We start from the raw sequence: 13,124 nt of genomic DNA, 5'->3' as shown, positions 1-13,124 counted from the left end.
CGCTTGTGCCATTCTTTGCTACTGGTAGAAGAGACATTTAAAAGAATCCAGTGCTTCGCATCTGATATGCTCAAATAAAACTCAAGTTTTACAGCTGCCAATTCACCTTCACCATTAAGGATTACATTACAGAGAACAAGAACTTCCAAAGTCTCTGGAACTGATCACCAAGACACCAAGCTTGTCCAGTCTGCCTAGTGCAGAAGACAAAAGATGTATTCCCAGCCATTCAGCAGCTTAGAATGGTGGTTCTATGTAGACCATGTCCCCACAACAAAGGCAGAGGTTATTTAAAAATAAAGGCCCTAGAGTATATTCACTGGTAGACCCTAACGGTCTAACTTTCTCTCAGGGAAGCCAAAATGTGCTGTAGGGAATAAAAGGGAATTATTTTTTACTCGCCTGATAGGAAACTTTGGAATTGAATTATAAAATAAAATGAGAGCCACTGGCTTGTGGGCACTTACAGGAGGGTAGAGTTCTTGGTTTTGGTTGGATTGGTTTTGCGATGACTAATGTTAATCGACTTAACCCTTCTCAGCAATACAAGGATCTAAGACATCTCCAAAGGTCTTATGATGGAAAATGCTATCCACATTCAAAGAAAGAACTATGGAGTTTGAATGCAGATTGAAGCACCCTATTTGCCATTTTTTTCCTTCTGTTGTGTTTTGTTTCCTCTTTCTGGTGGTTCCTCCTATTGCTTCTAATTCTTACAACACCACTAATGTGAAAATATGTCTAATAGGAATGTATATGTATAGCCTATATCAGATTGTGCACCATCTTAGGAAGGGAGATGGGGAAGGAGGGGGAGAAAAATTTAAAACTCAGAAGCTTATGGAGGGGCAGCTAGGTGGTGCAGTGGAAAGAGCACCGGCCCTGGATTCAGGAGGACCTGAGTTCAAATCCAGCCTCAGACACATAACACTTACTAGCTGTGTGACTCTGGGCAAGTCACTTAACCCCATTACCTAACCAAAGGAAAAAAAAAAGCTTATGGAAGTGATTGTTGATAATTCAAAATAAATTAATTAAAAGAATAATGTCCTGAAGCTTTAGAATAAGAAGGGAAAGTAGAAAGAGAAAAAAATCCTCCAATCACCACCTGAAAGAGATCCTAAGAGGAAAACCTACAAGAATATAGTGAAATTATGAAATTCCCAGCTCAAGGATAAAATATTATAAGCAACAAGAAAAAAAATTTAATATGACAGTGCCACAGTTGGAATCACTAAAGACCTAGCAGTGGCAACACTAAAAGACCACAGGTCTTGGAACACTATATATCAAAGATCAAAAGAACTGGGGTTGCAGCCGAAAATATCATACTCAGCAAGGTTAAGCATAATCCTGAATCCAAAAAAAAAGAAAAGAAAAAAAGGACATTTAATGAATTGTCAAGACTTTCAGGACTTTGTTTTAAAAGAAAAAAAAACAACCTGAACTTAATTGGAAGATATGACACACAAGAGCCAAGAGAAATATAAGGTACATACCAAAGACTAATTACAAGGCACTCAATAAGGACAGACTGTTTACTTTTTATGTATGTAAAATGTAAAACATATGCCTAAGATTGTTATTAGTAATTGGGTAGTTCCTAAGAAAGACTGAGGTAGACCTGAGTATGATATGACTTTAAAAAGTAAAACTATTTAGGAATGGCTAAAATGAGTAATTATCTTATACAAATGAGGTGCAAGAGAAAAGAACTGACACAGGAATTAGATGGAGGAGCAGGGCTGTTAGTTCTGGAAATCTACTTTCATCAGGAATGGGTTTCAAGAGGGAACAATACATATATATCTAGAGTAACATAAATGTCTTCTAAATTCAGAAAGAAATAAAATGCTAAGGAGATAGGGATGGGTGAAGAGGGTAAGAGAGAGTTCCCTAGGAAGATAAGGGAAGAATCTTTAGAGGGGAGGGTGAGAGAATAGGACAAATGGGGTTATAGATCAATGCGAATGAGAGGATAAGGGAAGGATCCTGGGAGGTGGGGTAGGTTAAGTAATAGGAGGGCAAGGTACCAGGTAGAAGTGAAGTAGAGGAGTCAGGAGGGATAGGAAATAAGAGATATGCACAAACACAAAACAAAGATCAGGAGTAGAATTTGTTAGAGAAAGTATATCTTTATGTATATATGTATGTATGTATGTATGTGTATACATCTTTACATCTAAATATATCCACACTTAATTGTAGCCTGGGTGGGTAGGGAACGAAGAAGAGGGGGAAAAAGAACAAAGTAAAAATTACACAGCAGAGAACAAAAGAAAACTTACAAGGAAGCAAAGATGGATAGCTCTCAACACAAGGCATAGTATTTATTATGTAGGCTTTCTTGAAATGGAAATTTATTGCTATGTATTTTGAATCCTCTCTTATATTCTGCTGTGCACATGATATGTTTATTTTCCTTATTTTGTATTTAAGTTTTAATATTTAAATTTATGCTTCTTTTTCTTTTCTCATTGCATAAGTTTTAGTATTTAACTCTAAAATTTAAAAAAAGATTAATTTGTTCTTCATTTACCACTATGACCTCCCCTTTTTTTTCAACCACACATTTTTTGGGTAATATTTTTAATCACTTATTTCCTTCTTTGTTAAATTCGAAGTCTGCTTATCCCTACTATGACCTCTTCATTGCCCACTAAGAGTACTCATTTTTATTTCTTCAGGGACTAGACAACCCACGTGCTCCACTAGTATCTGCACAATGCCAAGAGTAAGAAAGGAAGGACTCTAGTAGGTTGGGAGGACTCTGTTATGATAAACTCAGGGAAGGACATGGACAAGAGTCAAATAAAATGAACAGTGAATTGCATCACTAGAGGGAACATTCACATCAATGAGTCCAATCAGAGGAGAGATTACAGGGGTGGAGGGTATTTCCAACATCTGAATTCCAGGACTGGAGAAAGACTTACGGATGACACTGTTGATCAACTTCTCCTCCTTGATACTCTTTTCTCTCTATTTTTCCAGACACTACCCTCTTCTGGTTAGCTTCTTCTCCTCCCTCTTTGTTGGCTCCTCCTTTACATCAATGCCTCTTACCATAGGTGTCCCTCAGGGTTCTGTCCTGGGCCCTCTTCTCTTCTTCCTCCATACAACTTTACTTGGTGATCTCACTGGCTTCCATGGATGTAATCATAATTTCTATGCTGATGATTCTAAATCCATCTATCCTGCCCCAACATTTCTGCTGACCTTTAGTCTCACACCTCCAAATGCCTTTCAGACATCTCAAACTGGACGTTCAGTGGGCACCTTAAACCAACATTCCAAAACTGAACTCATTATCTTTCTCTCTTCCCTGCTTCTGTAGAGGGCGACATTATCCTCCCAGTTGTCAACCTAATTGTCATCATCCACTTCTCACTATCACTCACCTCTTACACACAATCTGTGGTGAAGGCTTGGCGATTTTACCTTTGCAACATCTCTCAAATCTATCCTCTTCTCTCCTCTAACACTACCACCACCCTGGTGCAAGACTCTTATTATCTTATCCCCGGAGTACTGTAAAAGCCTGCTGGTGGGTCTGCCTATCTCAAGTCTCTCCCATTCCAAAATATCCTCTATTTTGCCACTCAAGTTATTTTTTTAAAGCTCACGCCTGACCATGTCACCCTTCTATCCCTCACACAATAAACTCCAGTGGCTCCCTAACTGCCTCCAGAATCAAATCAAAATCTTCTGACTGGCATTCAAATCCCTTCAGAAGCTAGCCCTCTACCTTTCCAGTCTTCTTTTGCCTTACTCTCCACTGCTTTCCACAAACAAGACACTCCATCTCTCAACTCTGGGCATTTGCTCTTTCTTTCCCCCATGCCTGAAACATTCACCCTCCTCAGCTCCATCTACTAACTTCTCTGGCTTCCTTTAAATCCCAACTAAAATTCCATCTTTTACTAGAAGTCTTCCTCAATCCACCCTTAATTCTAGTGCATCCTTCTGTTAATTACTTCCTATTTACCCTGTATACAGCTCAGTTTGTACATATTTATCTACATGTTGTCTCTTCTTTTGGATTATAAGCTCCTTGTGAGAAAGGACTGTCCTTTGTCTTTCTTTGTATTCCCAGTACTTAGCACAGTTCCTTCAACATAGTAAGTGCTAAATGTTTATTGATTGATATGAATAAGGCATTCCTTTATACCTAGAGTGTATTTCTTCCTTATCTCTGCCTCTAAGAATCCTTACCTTCCTTCAAGTAATACCTCCAGTTCCAAACCTTTCCTGATATTCCTGTTAGTACTATCTCTTTCCTCAAATTATATTTTTCTGTGTCCATGGGGCAACCTCTCTCCCCTACCCCACAGAATTTAAGTATCTTGAGAGTAAGACTATTTCATTTTTGTATTTGTATTCCCATAACAATTTCTTTCATGTCAAATGGAATTTAGAACAATGCCAATGCTAGAGGTTAGTTAGAGATTAGTGGTAGAAAAGGGGTTAATCTACTAGCTACATGTGCATACTAAAACTTCTAAAAACATCAAAATTGGTAAGTAAAGAAAATGCAGCACTGACAAAAATCAGGGCTAGGCTGCTTTATGGGGGGTAGACTTTGACCCTCAGCTGTAGCCTCAGAGGGAAATAAAATTAAGCAAATTAAAACAGAAGCAGAATCTTTTTTTTTCCACATAAACTTAAGAGACAGTTAGATGCACAGCAGAAACAGCACTGGGCCTATAGTCAAGAAGATTTGAATTCAAATCTGACATCAGATATACTAGATGTGAGACCTTGGGCAAGTCATTTAACCTCTGTCTGCCTCAGTTTCCTCAACTACAAAACAGGGATAATAACAGAACCTTCTAGGATTATTGTGAAAACCAAAGAAGATAATATTTGTAAAGCACTTGCTATAGTGAGTGGTTAACAAATACTTCCTTCATTCCAGTCTCTTAGTATTATGAAAAGAACAATGCCTTAGGAGTCAGAAGACCTGTGCTAAAACCACTCCTTACTGTGTTACCCATAGGCAAGTTCCTTAATCTCGTTGAGCCTGAGTTTCCTCATCTGTAAGATGGAAATGATGATGGTTTCCACTTAGATCTTTCTCTTTCCTACTGGTCTTCATCATACTCTCAAACCCTTAATTCAAGGATCTTTTCTTGGTACTCTTCATTCTCTATACTCTATCCCTTGACAACCAGATTCAGTCCTTTGACCTTAACTGCCACCACCATGCAGAAGAGTCTCAAATCTCTTTCTATTCTTGACCCTCCCTTTTGAATTCCGAACGGAATCTACAAAACAAAAAAAAAATCATGTTTTTTCTAAGTTGCATACAGGACATCTCTATCTCAACCTTCCATGGGTACCTCAAAATAAGTATTTCCAAAAACCAATCTTACTTCTATTTCAACCTTTCTCTTCCTTCCAATATCATAACTGATACTGACGTAATCCTAATAAAGCTGCCCCCAGCTCTAATATTCTAACTTTCTATGGGCCTCACTGACAGCAGGCATGCCCTGATTTAACCACACAATCTGGCTTTAACCACACCACAGGCCCCCAGACGCAATACAGCCACTGCCTTTAGCTAGCCTCTGTGCCCAGATCCAATTCTCATATTTAAACAAGTGTGTCCACGTACTCAACCACAAGCACATCCTCCATGTGGCCCAAAACAGGACCACAATACCTAACTATCCATCTTGACCAGACAGGACCACAACAGCTAGCCAATCAGAAAGTGGTGCAACCAGGATGTTTGAACACTATGCAGTAATAGTAAAGAACTGACCTAAATTTATGATGTCGAGAGGCTTATTATAATATCATTACCATACATAAATTCCCTCCTTGAGTTTTTCTGTATGCATTGTCGGTAACTGCATGTGAAATTCCACCAAGGCTGAGACCCCTCCCCCCTTACCTAATCCCTTAACAAACCCCTCCTACCTTTTAATATTCATAATTTCTGTTGTGTGATTAGCATCACTATACTGTAAATTTGCCTGCATTGTCTTACTAAGTTGCTGGTTCTTCCTGTAACTCAGCCTGCTGAAGGTCTCATTCCAATAAATGCAATACTTGGATTAGAGATGGTCTGACTCAGAATTCATTGAAGATGACCCTGACAACAAACCATGAAACTGCTAACAATACTGCAACAGACAGAACTCACCCAAAATCTCAAAATGTTGCATTAGAAACTTGGTTCCAGACAGGATTATCTAGTATAACCTCTTAATTTACAGATGATTAAGCTGAGGCCCAGAAAGGGATCATAAATTTAGAGGAAGATGAATCAGAATTGACATGTCCAAGTACTCACACTTAAGTGATAGAGCCAGAGCTCTACAAGTCCAGGTCTTTGGTTACCAAGTTTAGGCTCTTTCTACTACACCATATGGTTTGCTTACCTCCCATATTTAAAACATTGGATTATCTTTCACTTTTCCCTGTTACTCATCTCTAGTTACCAAGTTCTATCTATTACATTTCTGCAATATACCTCACATCCATCCCTTCCTCTCAATTGCTATTGCTGACCTTAATACTGTTCCTCCTTACTTACCTGTCTTGACAATTGTAATAGGATTCTAATAGGCTTTCCTGTCTCTACTGTTTCCACAATCCATACCTACTGAAATAATCTCCTATATTAAGATACTGTCGTGTTACTCAATAATTTAAAAATCTTCAGTGGCTTGTCTGTTGCATATTGAATGAAAGTTCAAATTCCTCTGCCTATAATTCAAGGCCCTTCATCATTTAATGCTACCCAATTTTTCCAGCCTTATCTCACATTATTCCCTTCCACATACTCTACATGCAGCCAAACTGTACTGCTTTCTATCAAACACATCATATATACTTGTACCTCTTATGACTTTGCCATTTCCCGTGCTGAGAACATCACCCACCCACTTCACATGTTGAAACCCTATCCAATTCAAATTTTTTCATTGGATGGCAAAGATCTATTATCCCCTATGTCTCACCCTATACTATTCTGAAAACTTTTTCATCTATTGTAGTTATCTATAATGTGTCTTATGCCCCAACTACATATAAGCTCCAACCTTTATCTAGACTTTGCATTTTCTTCAGGGCCTAACAACGTCTTGTACATAAGAGGAATTTAATCAATATTTATGTGAATGAAATCTACAAAATTAGACATCATCACATAAATGTGAGCTATTTTACTAGAAAAAAAGTTGCCTTTTTCATATGATGCTTTCAAATTATTCTTCAGTACACTTAACAGAAATCTGTGCCACATAAAAGTGAAGGTTTAGGACAATTTTCTCACACTAACCCTGTGAGGTAATTATTACAAGTAATATAACCTCTATTTTAAGGTAATATAATTGAACGGAACCGCACATGCTTACTGTCTGCCTCTAAGTCCAGGGTGCTATACCACTATATTGCCTCTCAGGTGTCAGCTTGATATCAATGTAACATTATGCATCAGGAAATTTTTTTAAAAGTGTCTTGTCATAAATAAGGAAGCTGCAACTTTCCCCCTCACAAATCTAAAAGACTTACTTGCTATAAGGAAAATTTCAGTAGTGGTAAGGGGAGAAGAAGCAATCAATAAACATTTGTTAATGGTTTTCCTATGTTAATGTTTAATGTCTATGTTTTTCATTGTATTTATTACTATGTGCTAGCCAGGTGGTAAGGCCTCAGACACCAGGTGTGTGTGATCCTGGGCAAGTCACTGCACCCTCTTTGCCTCAGTTTCTTTTTCTGTGACAATCCATTCCAGTATATCCACCAAGAAAACCCCAAATTGGGTCACACAGTGACTGAAGCAAACGAAAACGACTGAACAACAACGATAAAGCATGGAGCTAAGTGCTGGGGACACAAAGGAAGGCAAAAGATCCCTGATCTGGAGGAGCTAAAAATCTACTGGGGGAAGACAACATGCAAACAACTATACACAAACAAGCTATATACAGGATAAACTGGAAATGATCAACAGAAAGAAAGCAGTAGAATTAGGGGGATTGGGAAAGGCTTCTTGCAGAAGTTGGGATTTTAGTTGAGACATGAAAGAATCCAGGAGGCAGAAATGAGAAGGGAGAGAATTCTAGACATGAGGACAGCAGTGAAAATATGTAGAGTCAGGAGACAAAGTGTCTTGTACCAGGAACAGCAAAAAGGCCAGTGTCACTGGATCATAGAGTGGGTGGGGGAAGAAAAGTGTAAGAAGACTAGAAAAATGGGGGAAGGGAAGGGAGGTTATGAAACATTTTGAATTCCAAACAGATCATCTCTCTAATACTGAAAGTGATAGGAATCACTGGAGTTTACTGATTAAGGGGATGTCATGGTCAGACTTTTGCTCTAAGATTACTTTGATGGATGAATAGAGGATGGACTGGAGTGGGAACAGACTTGAGGCAGGCAGACCAATCCCAAAGGCTACTGTAATAATTTAGATATGAGGTCATGAGGGCCTACATCATGTTGGCAGTATCAAAAGAAAGAGGGTGTATACCAGTGTTATTTCCAAAGTAAAATCTACAAGCCTTGGCAAGAGATTGGATAGAGGAGTGAGACTGAAGAGTTGAAAATGACACCTAAGTCGTAAGCACTGGGATAACAGTGGTACCTTAGACAGTAAGAAGACTGAAGTTAAGCAGAGAGGGGGAGTTCGGGGAAAAGATAATAAGTTCACTTTTGGTCATGTTGCATTTAAGGTACAGGAAAGATTGCCTGATTTGTTCAGCTGCAAGCTACAAAGTAGAATTTGTGAACAAAATGTGTAGATCTGGCACCATAACTTGGAACATCATCAACAGGGTGTGGGAATCAGAAAAGATCTACTACAGGAGGTAGCAACTGAAATGAATGGGTGAAGGAAGCTATCACTGGTGCTTATCAAAGCAATTTACCCTCAATAAATCTTGCATACAAGCAAGATATCTCTTCATAACCCTGATTAAATATCCATCTATGATAAATAGCTTATAGAAACCATTTTAATTTTTAATACTGAACAAGCAATTTTTAAGAGGAAATGATTTACAGGTAACACTGAACAATTTAAAATAGTACTAATGCACTTTATAGAAGCAGACAGGTGGTTCAGTTGATAGAATGCTGGGCCTAGAGTCAGGAAGACAAGCTGTGTCACCCTGGGCAAGTCATAACCTCTGTTTGCCTTAATTCACTGGAGAAATGGCAAACTACTCTAGTTCTTTGCCAAGAAAACTCCATAGACAGCACTGGTGTGCTATGGGTCACAAAAAGTTGGATATGACTGAATAAGAACACAGCATTTTATATATTTATATATTTTTGATCTACCAGATTTCATCTCCCATTCAGTCATCTCCACAATATTATTAAATCATAAGAAGAATGCATTATACAAGCACTTATTATATGACACTTACCAAGGCAATAAAGGAATTCTGCTTCTTGGGCCAGGTTTCACTCACATCAGATGATGTGAGGCAGGCCTATAAACAGAGACACGGCAAGAATACAAAGAGAAAATCATTCTAAATCCGACCACAGGAAAACTCTAACGGTTTTGTGTGGGAACAGGCCCACATAACACACTGCCTGAAGCTTGTGGCTGGTGAAAAATGTAGGGTTGCCACTGTGCACTCTCCCCTCTTTGTCACGGGACCTGTGGCAACCAGCCATCATCAGTCTGTCTCTAGCCTAACCTGTCTGCAGCCTGAAGAAGTTTAGCCTATTTTAATTTTGTCCCCTACCTACTACCAAGCTCTGCAGGTCTGGTTTAGAACATCTGAAATATGAATAACCAAAAAAGGAAGTTAATCTTAACATTTTAAAGCAATTCCATAAATACCGTTTTCCTTTTCCTAGCTATTTTATTTTTAATGTAATATCCATTCAGGCAGAATCAGTATCATCTTTGTCTTAGAATATCCAGTGACTTCCATAGTGCCTCACATGTAGGTGCTTAAACGTTTATTGAAGGAATATAAGGTACTACTAAATATAAATCATATTAGCATTGGATTAAACTGGTATTGACACTTATCCATTACTATTCACCTATGTAAACTTTCAAAAGGTCTCCATCACTTGGTTTTTAAAAGCCTTCACAACCTGGCAGGGACCTCTCTTTCTAGTCTCCTTACCATATTCTACAATCCAGAACTGGCCTTCTCTCAGTTTCTCATAAAGGACACACCCACTGCTGTCTTTCAGTGTTTGGCAGGGATTCCTGCTTGACATGGATTCCCTTCTCACTCTGCTTCATAGAATCCTCTCTTCAAGACACAGCCCAAACACCACCTTCTAAATGAAGTCTTTCCTGATCACCCTGCTAGCTCCTGCCCCACCTTGTATTTATTCAAGATATACTTATGTGTACATGTTATCTACATGGATAGAAAGTAAACTACTTGAGGGGAGGGATTGTTTCATTGTTTTTATCTCTATATTCTCAGTGCTTAGCACAATGTCAGGAATACAGTAGGAACTTACTGGTTGCTGAATGTTATAAAGCCTCTCAATTCAGGTGAAGAAACTTTCAATTCAGTTTCTATGTACCACATACTCTACAAAGTCCTGGGAGATGAAAACAAAACATACACACAAAAGTATATGCAAATACAGGTCAGAGACAGTCTTAGGGAGTTGTATAGTGAACTGAGAGTGAGATAAATTGGCCAGGGTCACATGGGTTAGTGAGACTTGTACCTAGGTTTTCCTGGCCCTGAAGTTCACTACCAATCCGCTAATGTGTCTAGCAACCTGCAAAATAAACATTAGCTACAAGCTTCCAAGAGTGCAGATATTTCAGTACTTTAAGAATCTGTAATTTCATCAGTCTAGGTCCTCTCTCCACTGGCTATGAAACTCCCTTAGAAGGCAAAGGAAAGACTGATTTGGAAACAGAGCCTGTTTCCAATTCACAGCTACAAACTTCCAAAAGCTGAACTTGTATACTACATATAGAGTCAATATAGAACTGATCTTGCATACAATATATAGTCAACATAAAGCTGAATTCATATAACATATGTATGTATGTATGTGTGGGGAGAGGGAGAGAAAGGCAGTCAACACAACAAGATCAACAGAGTGCAAGTGGCAGATCAAGAAAGACCTTCAACTGAAATGAACTGCTAAAGAAAACTACCATCAGTTCCCATCAAATCAATTTACCTTATTTATCTAGTGTGTGTGTATATATAGTATACGGGCCAATACTATACACACACACACACACACATACATATATACAGTAATTTGCACTGTTTCCCCCTTTAGGATGTGAGCTCTGGAAGTGAAAGGATCAGGTTTTTTATTTTGCATTTCCTTTTTTTCCTAGCACTTGGCCCACTGTCTGGCTCACAGTATTTTATATTTTACATAGCACTTAGTATATGGTTATTGAGGGACATGCCAGAAACCTTCAAGACTGGGCTCAAATGTAACTTCTTGTATATGCCTTTCCGCAGGCCCATTTCCCTCTGAAATCACCTGCCTTGTATGTCTATATGTATATATCAGGTACACAGACAGTTACTATTATCTCTCCCATTAGAATGTGAGCTCCTTGAGGGCATTTACCTTTCTTTGCATTCTTGGTCTGTATTAAGCCTGGCACATGGTAACCACTTAATGTTGTTGACTGAGGGAGACACCATAGTACTTCAAATCCCATCTTCTGCAGGAGGCCTTTCCTCTCTCCCCTCTCCCTTGCTACTGCATTACCTCTGACATTACCACCCATTTAAACCGTACATATTTCTGTCTCTTGGCGTCCTTCAAATCCCAGGTAAAATCCCACAGGAATTCTACGGGAAGCCTTTCCTAATCCTTTTTAATTATTTCTCTCTAACAATTTATTTTAGCGATTTCTATTTCCAATTTATCCTGTACATAGCCTGTTTGTACATAAGTTGTTTGCATGGTATCTCCCCCACTAGACTGTGAGCTTCATAGTCATCAAGCATTTATTAAGCGTCTACTCTGTGCCAGGCACTAAGTGCAAAGGACAATCCCTGCTTTCAAGAGGCTCTTATTCGAACAAGGAGACAACAGGTATACAAAATCAAGTTATGTTCAATTAAGCGCCTGCTCTGTGTCAGGCAATTAAGTGCTCCTGCTCTCAAGGGGCTCCAGTTCAAATGAGAGAGATACCAGGACAATCATGTGCATTGTCATTAAGCATTCTGAAGCGCCTACTGTTGCACCATTAAGTGCAGGGGGCAGTCCCTGCTTTCAGGGACTCCCTTTCAAAATGAGAAGGCGACAGACAGCCACGTCCATTGTCAGTCAATAAGACGGAGCGCCCGCTCCTCGCCCGGCTGGGCAGCCAAAACTGAGCAGAGGCCCCCGGCCCGGAGCAGCGCGGGCGTTGGTGCGGTCTCCAGGTCGGTTAGTTCGAAGCTGGCTCCATCCCCGTGACTGCGCAGGGATGGGCGGCGGCCCCAGGGCCGCTCCCAGATGCTGCCAGCGGCCGAGCAGTGGGACAGCGGACTCCTAACGGCCCCGCAAACACCTGCAGCACCCCCCGCCCCGGCCCCACGAACCGGTTTCCTGGCGGCTGCAGCGTCCGTCCTCCGGAGTTAGGGTTTCTTCAACTTCCCGGGCCCGCCTGCCTCCCCGCCCCGGCGGCGGTGGCACAATGCGTGCCCGCCCTGGGGCACCTCTCCTGGACCCACCCACACCCACAGCCAGCTGAGCTCCCAAACCGGAGACGGAGCTACGGCACAGGCTAGCAAAGAGAGAAAGAAAGAAGCGGACCCCAACCCCGCCCGCAGACGTGATGACGTCGTGCGTCGCTGGGGCCCCTCCCCCTCGTGCGCTCGCCTGAAAGGCCGGAGGGGAAGTGACGAGTAGGGGCGGGGCCGAGGCTTCTGGGGCTCTACACGTGGGCGGGAGCGGAGAACTACGGAGGCCCGGAAGACCGGAGGGGGAGGCTAGGAAAGGATGGAGTAGGAAGCGCCTGACTCCAGACCCTGGGGCCCCAGGGATGAAGCCACAAAGGCCCCGGGCCCACTTCAGAGGATGCCTTGGTCCAAGAGGGGCCAGGGCTGATGCGCAGGCAGGCGATGAGGAGCCTGGGACGGGGTGAGCGGAGGAGGAAAATCGGGAAGGTTTTTGGAGGAGGTGGCATCACCTCCTGGAAGAAAAGAGGA

General features: G+C 40.8%; 1 protein-coding gene across 5 annotated transcripts in view; it reads right to left on the bottom strand.

The window, feature by feature from the left end:
• NEK1 (NIMA related kinase 1) overlaps positions 1-12,762 on the bottom strand; it is a 165,437-nt gene extending 152,675 nt beyond the window's left edge. For 2 of the 5 annotated variants that reach the window (XM_020997826.2, XM_078148330.1), the window contains exons 1-2: positions 12,516-12,762; positions 9,390-9,455 (exon numbers count right to left, since the gene is read on the bottom strand). The gene's annotated coding sequence lies outside the window, so the exon portion shown is untranslated. Of the gene's footprint in view, positions 1-9,389; positions 9,456-10,458; positions 10,543-12,515 lie in introns of all 5 variants that reach the window. The other 3 variants (XM_078148331.1, XM_020997823.2, XM_020997822.2) reach the window with 2 other exon arrangements.
• Positions 12,763-13,124: the final 362 nt, after the last annotated feature.

The sequence above is a fragment of the Phascolarctos cinereus genome, unplaced genomic scaffold (genome assembly GCF_003287225.1).
Source record: "Phascolarctos cinereus isolate Bilbo 61053 unplaced genomic scaffold, phaCin_HiC Scaffold_9;HRSCAF=440, whole genome shotgun sequence".
Classification (NCBI taxonomy): Eukaryota; Metazoa; Chordata; class Mammalia; order Diprotodontia; family Phascolarctidae; genus Phascolarctos; species Phascolarctos cinereus.
Note: the sequence above shows the minus strand (reverse complement) of the source record. Positions and strands in the feature narration are given on the sequence as shown.